The sequence below is a fragment of the Equus przewalskii genome, chromosome 11 (genome assembly GCF_037783145.1).
Source record: "Equus przewalskii isolate Varuska chromosome 11, EquPr2, whole genome shotgun sequence".
Classification (NCBI taxonomy): domain Eukaryota; kingdom Metazoa; phylum Chordata; class Mammalia; order Perissodactyla; family Equidae; genus Equus; species Equus przewalskii.
In genome coordinates, this window is record NC_091841.1 from 28,807,385 (window position 1) to 28,824,807 (window position 17,423).

Here is a 17,423-nt window from a genome sequence, read left to right on the forward strand (position 1 = left end):
GTCCAAACCAAAGCCTGTGAAGGACGGTCTCGTGGGAATAAACCGAAAGGCTTTATTTTCAGACAGCTGAAAACCTGTGCTGTGGTTCTGAGCTAATCAAGTAAACCAGGCACAGAAACTTGAGGGCGTGCAAAGACAGGATCAACTCCATAGCTGTGAGCTCTGGGAGTGTCTGAAACGCAACTGAGAGCTGTCACCACCCAGTTCAAGCTCCTAGTTTGAAGTCATGTGGAATTTACCCTGCAATGCTGGGGGTTTGCTGAGCATCACAGTACTTCCTCTTTGGTAAAATTGAGGCGATTTTTACTGCTAGGGCTGAAATTACAAAGCTAAGACACAGCCATCCTTAAGGAGCTCATGGTCTAGAGCAGGGGTCTGCTGGCCCTCCCTCTGCTTTTGTAAATAAAGTTTTATTGGAAGACAGTTCCACCTCTTTGTTATATGTCGTCTGGCTGCTTTTGCACTACACGGGCAGAGCTGAGTAGTTGCAGCAGAGATGGTGTGCCTCAAAAAACCTGAAATATTTACTGCCTGCTCCTTTACAGAAAACGTTTGCAAACCCCCAGTCTAGGGTGTTACTAGAAAATGGGTTTCAGACAACAATGGAAATATCTTACTGAGGTGGTCCAGAATACAGGGAAACTCATTCTCTCGTGGGGGAATGTAGCACCGTTCAGTGGATTGGGGTCACCTGGGACCTAGCATCTGCTGAGCACAGCTCTGGGAACTGCATAGCTGCCTCTGCAGAGTATTATGAAGCGTAAAGCAGTGTGGGCGAGCTGCTTCTGATGGCACTGGATGAATTCAAGAAAGAGAAGGATGCTCTTAAATCCTCAAGCTTTTGCCTCAGGGCACAGATGGTCTCAGGTGCTTTCTGTGCAGAAATAGCTAACAACAAACTCAGAGCCTGGTCCTCTCGGTTGTTGAATTACAGTGTTGTTTGAATGTAAGTCCTTGCTAGATGTGAAAGTGAGGGGCTCTCGAGTAACACTTCAAATCCTGGCTCCTCCACTTTTTAGCTGAGTGACTGAGCAAGAAGCTTACGTCGTCTGTGCCTCAGTTTCACCAGACAGTCCATTCTCATTACTCACGGTAGTTATGTTTAGTCAAGTCTCCTTGAAGACTGACTCAGTGAATACTGAACCATTACTCCTAGAGAAAAAATAAAGCCAATATTTCCGTTTGTGCACCACCCTTTGTTGTCATTACTTAGTAATCGAAGGTTCAATTTTATGCTCTGAACACAAAATTAAGGACATTAAAATTATGAGAATTTGTAGAATAAAAATGGGTAATTGGTGAGCGTGGGAATATAATTATATATGCATTACCCGATTGATCCTCCTGACCTGTCACTTATAATGTTCAGAAATATTAATTTGCTTTTTTTAGATATTTACTACGGATCGCTGGAAAAAAAACTCAGAGATTATGAAACCAGGCTGCTGTGGATTTACACTGAGGGTTTTTTTTCCATTTCAATTTTTTTAAAAGTATGTTTTTAATTTCAACGCATTTTAGGTTAATTTCCTGGAACTATTCAAAGGAATTGTATATAGTTTAAAAATCTTTCTGTTGAGGGTTATTATACACACAGAAATGTGTACATATAAGTTTACAGCTTGATGAATTTTCACCAACTGAACCCCCTGTGTAATAAGCATTCAGATAGGAAGCAGCAGTGCCAGCACCCCGGGGGCCCCCTTGTCCCACTTCAGGGCCCAAAATGAAAATGGCAAGTATCTGTGAAGATTCAGAGCAACTTGAACTCTCAGACATTGTGGACGGGAATGCAAAATGGTATAGCCACTTTGGAAAACAGTTTGGCAGTCTCCTAGATATTTACCGGAGGGAAACGAAAACACATGTCCACACAAAGACCTGTATGAAATTGTCTATAGCAACTCTATTCATAATTGCCAAAAGCTGGAAATAACCCAGATGACAATCAATGCGTGAATGGATACACAAGTTGTGATACATCTGTACAATGTACTACTACTTAGCCATAAAAAAGCACAGATTACCGATACGTTCACCAACACTGAGGAATCTCACAAGCATTATGCTAAGAGAAAGTAACGAGACCTAAGAAACCATGTACGCTATGATTCCATTTATGACGTTCATGAGAAGACAAAAGTATAGAGACAAAGGCAGTGGTCACCAGGGGATGGGGCTGAGGGAAGACGGATTGGCTTAGCGTTGCCCAGCTGAACTTGCTGTCTGGCAAAGTTCGATTGACTACAAAGGGGCACGTGGGAACTTTTTGGGGTGATGGAAATAGTCTATATCTCGATTGTGATGATGGTTACTTGATGGTATACAGTTGTCACAACTCATGGAAGTGTGAATTTTACTGAATGTAAATTTTGCCTTGATAAATTTAACTAAAAATCAAAACAAACACGGCTGTAAAGAAAGGCAAAAGTCAAAACAGCATTGTGATGGTAGTTACGTGAGTATGTGTGTGTGAATCAGTGGAAGTGCATACTTAAAATACATGCATTTTATTGTATGTAAATTATACCCCAATAAAGCTGACTTTTAAAAACTTTACTGGGGCTAAACAGACTCACTCCATATGAGTCAAAATTCAACACACTGGGAAGATGTACAGTTCTAAATATTCTAAATTGCAATACGCCCGATAACATGACCTCAAAAGATATAAAGCAAAATTGGCAGAGACAGAAATAGAAAAATCCCCAACATAGGGGGAGATTTTAATATGCTTCCTTTAGTAATCTATAGAACAAGCAGACCAAAAAAAAAAAAAAAAACAACCCCAAAACCCCAGTAAGATTATTAAAGACTTGAATGATACGACTAACAAACCCAAACCTCATGAACATAAATAGGTCACTCCGCCTACTAAGCAAATAGGTCACTCCGCCTACTAAGAGGTAGCTTTATTGCACATCCTTGGGGGGAAGGTTAAGAGTACACTTATCAAGTTTGCAGATAACACTACAGTTTCAACCAGTGTGCCTCGGCTCCCCTTCAGCCCTTGGCTTGGCTCCATAGGGCCACCTTGTCCAGGGCTCTGTGGAGGGTGACAGAACAGACAGAGGTCTGATATGGCAAATCCCGGGGCCCCCAGGCAGCAAATACAGACACCCTGGGCTTGCAGCTCTGAGCAAATGTAAGGAGAGGCTGTCACCCAGCATCTCTTCCAGCAGCAGCTACAGAGCAACTGCTGCTTTCACAGACGAGGGCAGTGGTGCTCCTGGAGGTGTTCATAGTCCAGGAACCCAAGGAACGCGGCTCAGAGTCCAAGAAACGGCAAATGAGGGCGGAGGGACTTTGAGGCTGAGGAGAGACTCTTGTCAGAAATTGTTGTTGAAAACAATGGTTTTAAACATTTATCTTCTATTTATGCAAATGACGTATCTTTTACATCCTGATTACCAAAATTTGGAAGAGCTCATTAGTAGAAAATCTTGATGAGGAATTCTGGGTGGTCATTGCAAGCACACATTCATTATATATGATATGGATGGAGAGGAAATGATAGGAATGTATTACAAATTCAGTGAAAAAGGGCTGCCATGGTGGATAAAAACTCTTAGTAAACTAGAAATAGAAGAATATGTACTCAATATGATAAAGAATAACTATTTCAAACTATTACCCTACATCATACTTAGAGATTAGAAAAAAAAAAAAAAGGTGTTCCTAGAAAGATCAGAAACGAGTTACCTGTTCTCAATCTCTTAGTGAACATTGTTCTAGTCAAAGGAATGAGACAAGAACAATAAATGGAATATATATTCTTTAAGACAAGCTTTCATTATTTACACAAGATATGATTAACTATTTAGAATGTCTAAGAGAGTCAACTTAAAATGAATTAAAAGTTATTAGAACAAGTTAAGAATCTGTGTGGATGCAAAATAAAGATATGTCAGTATATTTCTTGTATACCAACAATAACCAGCTAAACAATTTTAAATGTCAGTTACTCTGATAACAAAGTTATAGAATACCTAGGGATACATTGGTGAGAGGCATTCAGGACATAGTCAAGTTTTAGAATTTTCTTTGGACGGAGGACTCAAAAACAAGCTTGAATAAATGGAGAGTTATGTTCCTGGATGGGAAGGTGAAATCTCATAAAGATGTAAATTTTCCAAAATTAATTCATAAGTTTAATGCAATTTTTTTCTGAGGAAGTTTACCCCTGAGCTAACTTCTGCTGCCAATCCTTCTCTTTTTTTTTTGCTGAGGAAGACTGGCCCTGAGCTGACATCCATGCCCATCTTCTTCTACTTTATATATGAGATGCCTACCACAGCATGGCTTGCCACGTGGTGTGTAGGTCTGCACCCAGCATCCGAACTGGCGAACCCCAGGCTGCCGAAGCAGAACATGTGAACTTAACCGCTGCACCACCAGGCTGGCCCCAAACGCAATTTTAATCTAAAACTCATTTTGTATTTTGGAACTTGAGAAAATACTAATTCTAACATTCATCTGGAACACTAAAGGGTCAAAAATAGCAAAGAAGCTATCATGTCTTTTTGTATTTCTCAAGATGTCTAAGAAATTATTATTTTTTTAAATTTTTTATTTTTTTAAAATATTGGCACCTGAGCTAACAACTGTTGCCAATCTTTTTTTTCCTGCTTTACCTCCCCAAATCCCTCTGGTACATAATTGTATATCTTAGTTACAGGTCCTTCTAGTTGTGGCATGTGGGTCGCCACCTCAACGTGGCCTGACGAGTGGTGCCATGTCCGTGCCCAGGATCCGAACTGGTGAAACCCTGGGCCCCCGCAGCGGAGCGCTCAAACTTAACCACTGGGCCATGGGACCAGGGGGCCGGCCCCCAGACATATTATTTTTATAGTAGAAAAAAATTTTTCCATTATAAAAGCTTTAAGGAGGGGCCAGTCCAGTGGCATAGTGGTGATGTTTGCATGTTCCGCTTCAGCGGCCCAGGGTTCATGGGTTTGGATCCCAGGCACAGACCTACACACCACTCATCAAGCCATGCTGTGGTGGCGTCCCACATACAGAAAGAGGAAGATTGGCACAGATGCTAGCTCAGGGCCAATCTTCCTCACACACACACACAAAACCTTTAAGGAAAAAGGTTCCTTAACAGAAACAACAAAAGACACATTGATCCCAATACATATTTAAAATAGTATAATGTGTAACTCCTGAGGCATAAACCTTTCTCTATGCTATAGACCTATCCATTCCTTATCAGGTTATTGTTAGAAATTCAAGTTATTCCAATTAAAAAGACTGACAAAGGAATGGAAAAGTAGTTCTTTGAGAAGAAGCTATATGATTGGATACTGTTTTGTCTAGAGAAAAAAACAAAGAAGCGATTAAACCAGTTACAGCCTTGCAGACCCAAATAATTTTTCCAAGAATGATGTCGACCGGCTGTCTGGATAGAGGGTCATAAAAGCAAGGAGAGCCCTGGTTGAAACTAGAGTGTGCTTGGAAAATAAAGAAAGTCTGCTTTCTGTTCTAGAGGTTGTCACGACCCCCATAAACCCTACTGTGTCATCGTGTCATCTGTGTTCTAGGTGGTCATTTGTTTATTTCCAGCCACATGGATCGGAACGCCCAGGGACATTTGATAGATTCAAAACACTAAGCCTCACTCACTGCCCCCCATTGTAACCCAAGTCACAAGGCGCATCCCAGGGAACCCTGGCCAGGACCCAGTGGGAAAGGTGCACGTTGCGTCTCCTTTACGTTTCTGATTTGAGTTTCCTGTAGCACCACAGTTTCCACCCACACCACGTCGACCACCCTCTACACCCCGCCCCCAAACACGCATACGCCTAACCTCGAGATTTTGTCTTCTGTGGATTTCACGTGTTTTGGAGATGTCTGATTTTCCTAAACCTGGTTTAAAATTTCCACTTAGTGTTTCCAGAAAGCTACCTTGGGAGAAATGCCAGGGAAAATCTTCTCGTGCCCTGGAAAATACACACAGAGGTGCTTCTCTTCCTCAGCTTCGGGGAGACCGTGCCACCCTCCACGGCTCCTGGGCGCTGCCTCCCCCAGCCTCCCCAGCCCACCTCCCATGGCATCAGAGCACCGTCTTCCCCCACTCCTACTTTGATAGCACCAACGCACACTCCATCCTTTGCGCTCCTCTGCCTTTCTTCATCCTGGTCCCAGTGACCTTCACGGCTTCTCCACTTCAGCCTCCCGCCCCAAGGCCACAATAGGGACCCTGTCATCCTTCACGTGGAGGGGCACCATCTCAGATTATTCCTTCAGGCTCCCCGCTCTTGAACCATCCTTCCAGCTCTCCCACTTCCTTACTCCCGATGCACCTGTTCTTGGGCCTCATCCGCCCCTACAGCCCCTTCCCCTCTCTGCTTTCTCACTCCTGGCTCTGCCGACCCCTCCCTTCGTCCTCCAGGCTGGATTCTGTGATCCAACAAGTAGGTCACTCTCTTGCCGATATAGCATCTTCAACCTCCTTGCCCATCCAGCACACCCACTTGGCAACACCATACCCCTGGATGGATCCAGCCGTCCACCTTTTTCACGCCTACCCCTGGTGCTGAGGAAGATGCATGGTCTCCTGCCTCAACACGGCCCTCTGTGCCACCAGAAATCCCATATGCTTTCCCGTTGGATGCTCACTCCCATCCCCTTCCATCCTTTTCAAACCCCGTCTTGTTCACTTTCAGCAGAAGGTCTTGCCTCTTTCTTAAGGAAAAAGGGAAACAAACTCTCTCAGCTCCCTCTCCACCTACAAGTGGGCCTTGAATCCATCCTTTATTGTCAAGTTGGAAGAGGTGTTCTCTCCTATAAAAGATGATCTCCTCTCCTGGCATGGGAGGTTCTATTCCCCACTGTCTCCTTCAGGACCTTATCTGCTGATTCACTACTCCCTCTTGTATGTCCTGCCTCCCTCTCACTGGCATCTTCCCTTTAACAGAGAAACACGCTCAGGTTCTTTCCTAACTTCTTGAGATGGATGTTTATCTCATTAACTTTCAACTTTTCTCTTTTTCTAAGATATGCATATAAGACTATAAATTTCCTCTATGTACTGCTTTAGCGGCACCCCATAGTTTTGGAATATGGTACCCTCACTATTTTTCAGTTCAAAATATTTCTAGGGGCTGGCCCCGTGGCACAGTGGTTAAGTTTGCATGTTCCGCTTTGGTGGCCCAGGGTTCACCAGTTCGGATCCTGGATGTAGACATGGCATCGCTTGTCAAGCCATGCTGTGGCAGGCATCCCATATATAAAGTAGAGGAAGATGGGCACGGATGTTAGCTCAGGGCCAGTCTTCCTCAGCAAAAAAAAGAGGAGGATTGGCAGATGTTAGCTCAGGGCTGAACTTCCTCAAAAAAAAAATTTCTAAATTCCTATCCGAATTATTCTTTGATTCATTTGTTATTTAAAAGTGTGTTCTTAATTTCCAAATAAATAGGGATTTTCCAGCTTTTTGTTTGTTTTCAACTTCTAGGTTAATTGCACTGTGGTCAGAAAATACATTCTGTATTATTTTAGTCCTTCAAAATTTGTTGAAACTGCTTTGTGGACCAGCATGTAGTCACTTTGTGTAAATGTTCTGAGTGTGCCTGAAAGGATGTGTGTCCTACAATGTTCATATGTGTAAATCAAGTAATTTGTTAATTATGTTGTTCAAATCTTCTATATCCTTACTGATTTTTTGTCTACTTGTTCTATCAGTTACTGAGAGAGAAATGTTAAAATCTTCTGTTGATCATAGATTTTCTACTGCTCCTTGATATTGTATTAATCTTTGCTTTACTTACTTTGAGGCCATGTTGTTAAGTGCACATCAATTCAGAATTGTTCTACTTTCCTGGTGAATTGAAGATTTCTCTAATGAGGTCACGCAAATGTGCCACAGACTGTCTTCTGAAATGAAAAAGACACCATTTCTAAAATTCAAAATTCAAAAGAGGAAGTGAACCTGCTGAAGGACCTGCTGAAAGATCAGATGGAAAAACGGACAACACAGTGAAATTATAGCGAAAAATGGAAATCAACGTGAAAGAGAGAAGAGATCTGGAGGTCAGATCCAGAAGACCCAAGACAGAACTTCTGGAAGTAAGGAGAGTAGAGACGGGGAGGTAAATGAAGAAACGATGGAGCACCGGCTCCACTTTCTGGAAGGTTCTTTCCTGTCCACTCTCCCCAGGGGCCACATCTGAAGTGTTTACTGGGGACGTTGCCTCCTGGGGGGATGTCCAGCTTTGGCAGCCCACTTCCTGCCTGTACAAGTTTGGGGGCCTGCACGTCACTTTCGTTTTAATGTCCCATCAGTATAGGGTTTTAACCTCTGGTCTCATGACTCCCTTGGCAACGTAATTCTCTCATAGAATTAGCAGGACAAGAATGACCTGTTTGTTTCCAGTCTATTTGCAAGTGCAGGTAACCACACCCACAATCTTTTTCTAAACCCAATTCTCAACCCTCAGTTTCTTTCCTTGCCTCCTCACCACCGCAGCCCCCTCCTCTCCTGTGGGATCTGATCTTGGTTACCAAGCTGTGTGTTGACCCGTCTTTGCCACCCACAACCTTGGGTGGTCTTATTTCATACTACATGGTGTCTAGAAGGAACTGGATTTTTTTTAACCCACAAAGTCCCAAATTTCTAGACTTTTCCTGTTCCCTTTCACATTTGCTTGAAAAGGGACCCATTTTTCCCGAGCCTCTCTTTCTTCTAATACTTGGATAATGGAACTAGTAACAACCAGGTTCCATTTTCTCCTAGGTCTTCAAGCTCAGTAGGTATCTGGTTGACCTTCCAAGTCATCCCGGGAGAAAATTGAACCTCACGCTTTGCCACTGAGTTACATGGGTCTGTCAGACATCAACTTCCAACCGCTACTGCTTGACAGCTGAGCCACTGCCACACATTTTAGTTTTTTCTTCCTTTTAATTTTTTTTTTTTTTTTTTTTTTGGTGAGGAAGATTGGCCCTGAGCTAATATCTGTTGCCAATCTTCCTCTTTTTGCTTGAGGAAGATTGTTGCTGAGCTAACATCTGTGCCAATCTTCCTCTATTTTATGTGGGATGCAGCCACAGCGTGGCTTGATGAGTGATGCTATGTCCATGCCCAGGATTTGAACCTGTGAACCCCTGGCCACCGAAGCAGAGCACATGAACTTAACCATTATGCCACCTGGCTGTGGCATACATTTTTAACAATAGCTCCCCACTTCTGAAACCCATTTCAATATTAGGACAATACTATCTGCTATAACAGTAGCTTAACTCAATTGGAGGTGTTTTTCTTCTTCTTTTTCTTCTTCTTCTCCCCAAAGCCCCCAGTACATAGTTGTGTATCGTAGCTGTAGGTCCTTCCAGTTGTGCTATGTGGGACCCCACCTCAGCATGGCCTGACAAGCGATGCCATGTCCATGCCCAGGATCCAAACTGGTGAACTCCGGGCTGCCTAAGCTGAACATGTGAACTTAACCACCACACCACCATGCTGGCCTTACAAGGCCACGTTTCCTTTCTATACTTCAACCCAAACAACATTTTGTGATAAATTGAATGCAGAAACTGATATGAGAAGCCAGACATTAAGAAGATTGGGAAAAGTTTTAAATGATGTCACTCGGCACTAATTTTGTCTTGATAAAGATAGCTATTTTTCATAAAATGTTATTTGTCTTAGCACACAATCCATTTATCTCTGTTATTTTTAAAAGAATAAATGATTTTAAAAGGTCTTGGTTTTACAGGTGCACAGATCAATGCAATAGAATTGAAAGCCCAGAAATAAAACCACACGTCTATAGACAGCTAATTTTTGACAAAGGAGCAGAGGGCATACAATGGAGAAAAGAAAGTCTCTTCAACAAATGGTGCTGGGAAAACTGGACAGCCACATGTAAAAGAATGAAAATTGACCACTCTTTTTCACCATTCACCAAAATGAACTCAAAATGGATCAAAGACCTAAAGGTAAGACCTGAAACCATAAGGCTTCTGGAAGAGAATATAGGCAGTACACTCTTTGACATCAGTATCAAAAGGATCTTTGTGGACACCATGTCTTCTCAGACAAGGGAAACAATAGAAAGAATAAACAAATGGGACTTCATCAGACTAAAGAGCTTCCTCAAGGCAAAGTAAGACAGGATTGAAACAAAACAACAACCCACTAACTGGGAAAAAATATTTGCAAGTCATATATCCGACAAAGGGCTAATCTCCATAATATATAAAGAACTCACACAACTCAACAACAAAAAATCAAACAACCTGATCAAAAAATGGGCAGGAGACATGAACAGACATTTCTCCAAAGAACATATACGGATGGCCAATAGGCACATGAAAAGATGCTCATCATGACTGATCATCAGGGAAATGCAAATCAAAACTACGCTAAGATATCACCTTACACCCATTAGAATGGCAAAAATATCCAAAACAAAAAGTGACAGATGTTGGAGAGGTTGTGGAGAAAAAGGAACCCTCATACACTGTTGGTGGGAATGCACACTGATGCGGCCACTATGGAAAACAGTATGGAGATTTCTAAAATAATTGAAAATAGCAATACCGTATGACCCAGCCATCCCACTACTGGGTATCTATCCAAAGAACTTGAAATCAGCAATTCCAAAAGTCCCATGCACCTCTATGTCCATTGCAGCATTATTTACAATAGCCAAGACGTGGAAGCAACCTAAGTGCCTATCGACACATAATTGGATAAAGAAGATATGTATATATGTATATATACGATGGAATATACAATGGAATACTACTCAGCCATAAAAAAGGATACAATTGTCCCATTTACAACAACATGGATGGACCTTGAGGGAATTATGTTAAGTGAAATAAGCCAGATAGAGAAAGACGAACCCTGTATGACTCCACTCATATGTGGAAGTTAAACATGTAGACAAAGAGAACAGATTAGTGGCTACCAGGGGAAAGGGGGGAGTGGGGGGTGGGCACAAAGGGTGAAGTGGGGCACCTACAGCATGACTGACAAACAATAATGTACAACTGAAATTTCACAAGGGTGTAAACTATCACAATCTCAATAAAAAGTTTTTTAAAAAAGGTCTTGGTTTTAATTTCTACTGTGGTAAAAGTCAGTAGATAGAACCCTTGTAAAGCTCTTTGGGACCCTCAAAAAGTGTTAAGAATGCCAAGTGGTCCTGAGGCCAAAGGGTTTGGGGCCCAGCGCTCTAAACACTGCTCCTCAGGGTCTTGTCTCCCTCCCTGGGCTAACCCACACTCTCCCCCCACTTCCCTGCCCAGGGCCTCTTCTCTGAGTTTCAAGGGTCTGTTTTGAAACTCAAAAGCCGGGAATTAATTCTTTTCTGATTTTTGGCATCCCGCCGCCTGCACTGGGATTAGCTGAGACACTTCACTAGCAGCCCCCATGGCCTTGAGGCTCCGTCCCCAGCGCCTGCCGTACGGCCCACGGCACACAGAGAGCACCGGGACATCTCCCCTGATTCCTCAACCCTGCTCTACGCTTTCTTTTCTTTTTTTCATAGTTCTTCTAATGTATTATACAATTTATTTATTTATCACATTTCTTACTTATTATCCATCTCCACCTCCCCCCCCTCCCCGAAAAGTATGAGCTCCATGATGGTAGGGGTCTTTGTTTGGTATCTAAAACTCCCAGAAGAGTGCCTGGCACACAGTAGGTACTCAGTGAATGTTTGTGGAATGAATAAATGATTGATGAATAAATGCCAGATTGATATAAAAGAAGAAACATCCATCCAGATCCTACGGCCATGGGGCACCCAGGAGCTGTGAAGGGATGGACTCCCCTTTGTCTTGGCTCTGATTTGAGCCCTGACCCCAAAGTCTTTCTCAACTTCCAGCCCTATGTAACAGCTGTGCAGTCTGGAGTCTGAATGAAGTCACCCAGGGTGACTCACACACACACACTGCCATCCGAGGCCACAGCCAGAGACCCAACGAGGTATGTGTGCGGATGTTAGATGCAGCTTATCTCACACTGAAAAACTGGAAGATGCTAGCTGTCATTTAGGATGGTTAAGTAGACTGTGATATAGCCAGAAGAAGAATTCTTAAGCCGCTCTTAAAAATGATGCTTTTGAAGAACCATGAATAATATGGGGAAATGCTCAGGATGCCATGTTAGGTTAAAAAAAAAAAAAAGGGCCAGATAAAAATTACACTCAAATGCAATTACTCTTACATGAAGATCAAAATTAAAAAATGCATTAGAGGGGCTGGCCCCGTGGCCGAGTGGTTAAGGTCGCGCGCTCCGCTGCAGGCGGCCCAGTGTTTTGTTGGTTCGAATCCTGGGCGCAGACATGGCACTGCTCATCAGACCACGCTGAGGCAGCATCCCACATGCCACAACTAGAAGGACCCACAACGAAGAATATACAACTGTGTACTGGGGGGCTCTGGGGAGAAAAAGGAAAAAAATAAAAAAAATAAAAAAATAAACCATTAAAAAATGTGTTAGAAAGAAGAATGAAATAATATATATAAACATTGGAAAAGAGGTAGTTAAATCATCTTTTTTTTTTTTTAGCTGATATGATTAAATAGTTAGAAAGCCCAAGATAATCAACTTAAAAAAATAAAGACACAGCTAGTGCCCAGCTCTTGGTTTCTAAATATCATTTTTCATCAAAGGAACCAGGCCCCTTGGAGAACGGGTTAACGGGCGGGGCAGGGGCTGGGGTGGGGAATTACAGGGTAATCCTGGAGGGCCAGAAAGTAAGGAAGTACTAAAAAACCCACTCATAATGGGGGAGAGGGGTGGCAAAGGGACACAGGCGCCAAATGGAAGAGCTCCCAATGGCCAAAACTGGAGTAACAAAATAAATATAGTATCTGATTATAACCAATGTCCCTGAGTCCATATTGGCATAAATAACTGAGAAAAAGAGTGAAGAGGGGAGAATTCTGTCACCTCATTTCTTAGCCCTACATTGTTTCCTCTTGAAGGCAAACTGGATGTTACTGTTATTTTGTAGGGTAATTTGTTTCCATTGAACCACGTGTTTACCATTTTCTTTGCTCCCACTCTTCCTTCTGGCAAGTCACACCTTCTTTCCCACTGAAGAACATTTTCTAGCAGCTTCTCCACTAAGGATCCACTGATAACCTCTCTTAGTTTTGTTTGTCTGGAAAAGTCTTTCTTTGGCCCCCGTTCTTGAAGATCGTTTTTCTGGGATCAGAAGGCAGCATTGCGAGTATTTTCTGCATTTTGAAGATGTTTCTCTGCCGTCCACTGTCTGTCTAACCGGCATTTCTTTGTTGGCATTCTGTCATTTTCTCTGGCTGGCTTTAAGAGCTCTTTCTTTCTGGGTTTCTGCTGTTTCACTACTTATTAACTTACCACCTGTCAGCCCCAAACCCACCCTTGATTGCCTGCTGTGTGATAACGGAGCTGGAGGGCACTGGAGGGACACTGTGGGCAGAGGCAGGCTACCATCCTGTTTCTCTGTGCTCCTTTCTCCAGGCGGCTGCAGCTTCCTAGCAGAGGGTCACTGGCGTGACCCTTCATTGTGAACGGTTTCCCTGGCACTCCAGAGGGTGGATTTCCAGTGAGTGCTGCTGGCATGACCTCAGTGACCTTCTCCACCACCTATAGCCCTGTTCACTGAGGTCCGGATCTCGGCCGGGAGATCCCTGCCCTGGGCATTCTGTGTCAGCCCTGGGGCAGTGGGTGCTCCTTAAATCTGCCGTTCCTGTCTTCTTTAGAGTTCTTTTTGCCTCCTACCACCCAGTCCCCCACTCCTCCAATCCCCTCCCATACTTAATAACCCCTTAGAATAAGCTTTCCTTGTTCAGTGACTCGGTGGCTTCTGTCTGCTGATTGGACCCTGAATGATACACCTATGATGTGTGTCACTGTGGATTTCTTTATTTTATCCCTCGTGGCATTCCTTGGGCTTTCCGAATCTGAGGACTTAGTGTCATTCATCACTTCCGTAAAACTTGCAACCATTATCACTCTGAATATTGCCTCTGCCTGCTTTCCAGTTCTTCCCTCTCTAGCACTGATTTTGTCTATTAGGTCTTCTTGCTCCGTCTTCCGTGTCTCTTCATCTCCTTAAAAAAAACACTCCAACGTCACTGAGATATAATTCACATGCCATACAATTCACCCATTTAAAGTGTAGAACACAATCGTTTTTGGGATATTCACAGAGCTGTGCAACCATCACCACCATCAACGTTAGGACATGTCCATCACCCCAAAAGAAACCCAATACCCGTTAGAAACCCTTAGCTCCCCATTCTCCCCTTCCCTCCGCTTCTGGCAACCACTTGTCTACTTTCTGTCTCTATGGATTTGCCTATCATGGACATTCAAATAAATGGGATCGTACAATATGCGGTCTTTTGTGCCTGGCTTCTTTCAATTAGCATAATGTTTTCAAGACTCACCATGTTGTACCATGTGTCAGTGCTTCCTTCCTTTTATTGCCAAATCATATTCCATTGCAGCCATAAATCACATTTTGCTTATCCATTCGTCTGTTGGTGGACATGCAAGTTGTTTCCACTCTTTGGCTGTTATGAATAATGCTGCTGTGGACATTCATGTGCAAGTTTATGTGGACACACGCCTTCATTTCTCTTGAGTAGATGCCTGGGAGTGGACTTGATGGGTCATACGGCAGCCCTATGTTGACCTTTTGAGGAGCTTCCAGATTATATTTCCAAAGTGGCTGCACCCTTTTACATTCCCACCAGGACCACACGAGTTAATTTCCTTTGTATCTGTTCATCTCTCTGTGTTTCTCTGTGGGTCGTTTCTTCTGATCTGTCTCCAAATAGTCACATGTCTTCTCAGCTGTTTAACCTACCTGTTCAGTTTCTAACTTCGATTATAGTTTTTTATTTCTGGAATTGCTCTTTAGTCCTTTTCTCCAATGTGCCTGCAAATATGATAGTTTCCTGCTTCTTTGCCATCCTTCGACTATCCTCTTTTGTTTCCTTAAGCATTTGAAGACCTTTTTGTAGTTCGTAACTGACAGTCGGAGAGTCTGCAGTTTGTACGACTCTGGGGCTGCATTTGACCTTGCCTGCTGCCTCTTGCTCCTGGTGGTCCATTCCTGACGGGCTCTGTGACTTGTATGACTTTATTAGTGGGACGTCTTCGAAGGCTCCAGCCGAAGTGCATCGCTCCAGAGTTGCTTTACTTTGCCAGGCTCTGTGGGGCTCTATCCACTGGGACCACTTGAGATGACATCCTGAACTTGAAAAATATAGCCACGATATCTGTATTCACACCTAAAATTTTAAATAATAATTTTCTAAAAGCATCAGTGTTCAGTTTCCTGCTACAATTAGTATGCAAATTGCCACTTACCTCAAAAATATGGTATGGCTTTCATATTAGTTCTGGCCTTAAAGATGCTCCCTACTTTCCCACCAACTCTACCACGCATTAAAAAATGCTTTTGAGATTAATATTGCTTCCGGTGTTTTTATGTGTTTTGTTCCAAGAGGAGTTCTCTGCATGGCCAGTCTGTTATTTTGCCAGAAACAGAAGCTCCTGACCACGATCTTGCTTTAAAGATATCATCTCTGAGTAGGTGCCTGGAAAAAAACGACTACAGGGAAATACCTAAAAATGCTAACAGTAGTGAGCTCTCAGCCATGAGATTATGTATGATTTCTGTTCTCTTCTTTAGCCTATATTTCCTATATTTGCAAACTTTTCTGCAATGAGCATGAATTAATTTTATAATCAGAATATAAAATATAAAATAAATTTCGCTGATCTAATTAAAACCATAAGCGCTGCCTCCCAATCCTGGCTCCTCTCTCTCTGACTTTTAGCCTCACTGACACCAACCTTTCTCTAACACAGGGCTGCCCCAGGCCACTTGCACGTCCCCTGGACTCTTCCTCAGCCTATTGGGGCTGGCAAGGGATGAATGGGAGAGGATCCTGACTGTATCCATCCTGCCCTACCAATTGGCTTGCCCACAGCTGAGGGTCCTGAGCCACTGGGGAGCGGGCAGGACAGGCTGACCATGGAAATCTGCCTAGAGCTTCTTTTCCCAGGTGATCCTGCAAACCTGACTGGGGCAGGGATGGGAGTGGGGGACAATGGTCAAAGCATCCATCAGCAGCCCCTGCGCTGGCTGAGGGGATTTGGGAGTGGGTTGACACCCCTGATCTTGCACAAACAGCCAGTTTTGTGCAGGACACAGAAGGCAGAGCCCCTGGTGCAAATCCTAGCTCCCCAGCTCCCGGGCTGATGCAGGCTGTGGCCTGGGGCCAGATGCTCAGCCTCTCTGAGCCTGAGTTTCCTTATCCCAAAATGGGGATGCTGACAGAGTCTCCCGTGGGGGTGACATGGGTGCTCAGTGGCGGGCACAGATCTGTAGGTGCGTGGGCCCCTAGTGTGAAAGTCAAGGGCAGATGAGAGAGACTCCAGCCTCCCTGCCCTGAGGAGGATGTACCCAGAGGTTATGAGGCTGAAACTTTGCTGTCCAGGTCCCCTCCTCCAGGCACCTGCCAGGAAGCCCAGCCCTGGTCCGCCCTTCTGACCCCCCTGGAGGCCCTCAGTGCCCTGGTAGCAACACTTTATCTTTGCTCCCTGGTTATCTTCACCGCCCCCCCCCCCCAAACAGCCAAGCCAGGCAGCTGCGATTACCCCTTTGGCACAGGTGGGAAAACTGAGGTTCCCAGGGGTCCAACAACTTGCCCAAGGTCACACGGTGGGGATTCCAACTGTGTGCACTGATGCGGGAGCCCGCGTTCTCTCCTTCTATCTTGACAGCATCAGGTGTGTGTCGCGGCTTCTTTGGCTCGGTCCATCTTCCCAGATCACCTCCCCATGTGGACAAGAGCTGTTTCTTCTCTGAGTCCCGGATCGCCGGGAAGAGCCGGGCCGGGCGGGATGCTGCTGCCCCCTCGTGGCCTCACAGCATCCTGCAGGCCCGAGAACCGGGAACGGCTGGAGCAGAAGATGCCTGCAGCCGCCCCGGCCCTCCTCCGCCACCGCCTCTTTCCCTGGCCCGGAAGGACACAGGGCCTTGGGGGGAGGAGCAGTAACGGGTCTGCAGCTCCACTCTTGGCTCGCTGAGGGACCTCAGTCGAGTCACACAAGCTGCCCCCGGCCTCAGCTTCCCCGCCTGTAGAATGGGCGTAAGGGAGACGGTCCTCCAGGAGCTGTTAGGGGGCTTCGTGAGCAAGCAGGGCTCAGTGGCGCTCCTGGAGAACCTGGAAAACGGGTTTGGGACAACCCACCCTGCAGCCTCCGGCCCGGCCAGAACAGCCTGCGGTTTGCCCCATCTCTGCAGGGAGAAAACAGTCTTGGTGCAAAGTCTGCAGCGCTGTTTGTTGCCTTGGGGGGCGGAGAGAGGGGAGCATCAAAGGCGCCGGGTGCCTTGCCCACTGGGACCTTTGCTCGGAGAATCACCCACAAGCAGGGAGGGCCCTGTGCTCCTGGCCCGGGAGGG

The 17,423-nt window shown here is 44.6% G+C and overlaps 1 long non-coding RNA gene across 1 annotated transcript; it reads right to left on the reverse strand.

Annotated features, from left to right (window-relative positions):
* Positions 1–1,785: 1,785 nt before the first annotated feature.
* On the reverse strand, positions 1,786–16,478 carry LOC139074384 (uncharacterized). Its single transcript, XR_011523948.1, has 3 exons — positions 15,320–16,478; positions 7,773–7,878; positions 1,786–3,312 (listed from the first exon to the last, which is right to left on the reverse strand). It is a non-coding gene; the product is annotated as an uncharacterized lncRNA (long non-coding RNA).
* Positions 16,479–17,423: the final 945 nt, after the last annotated feature.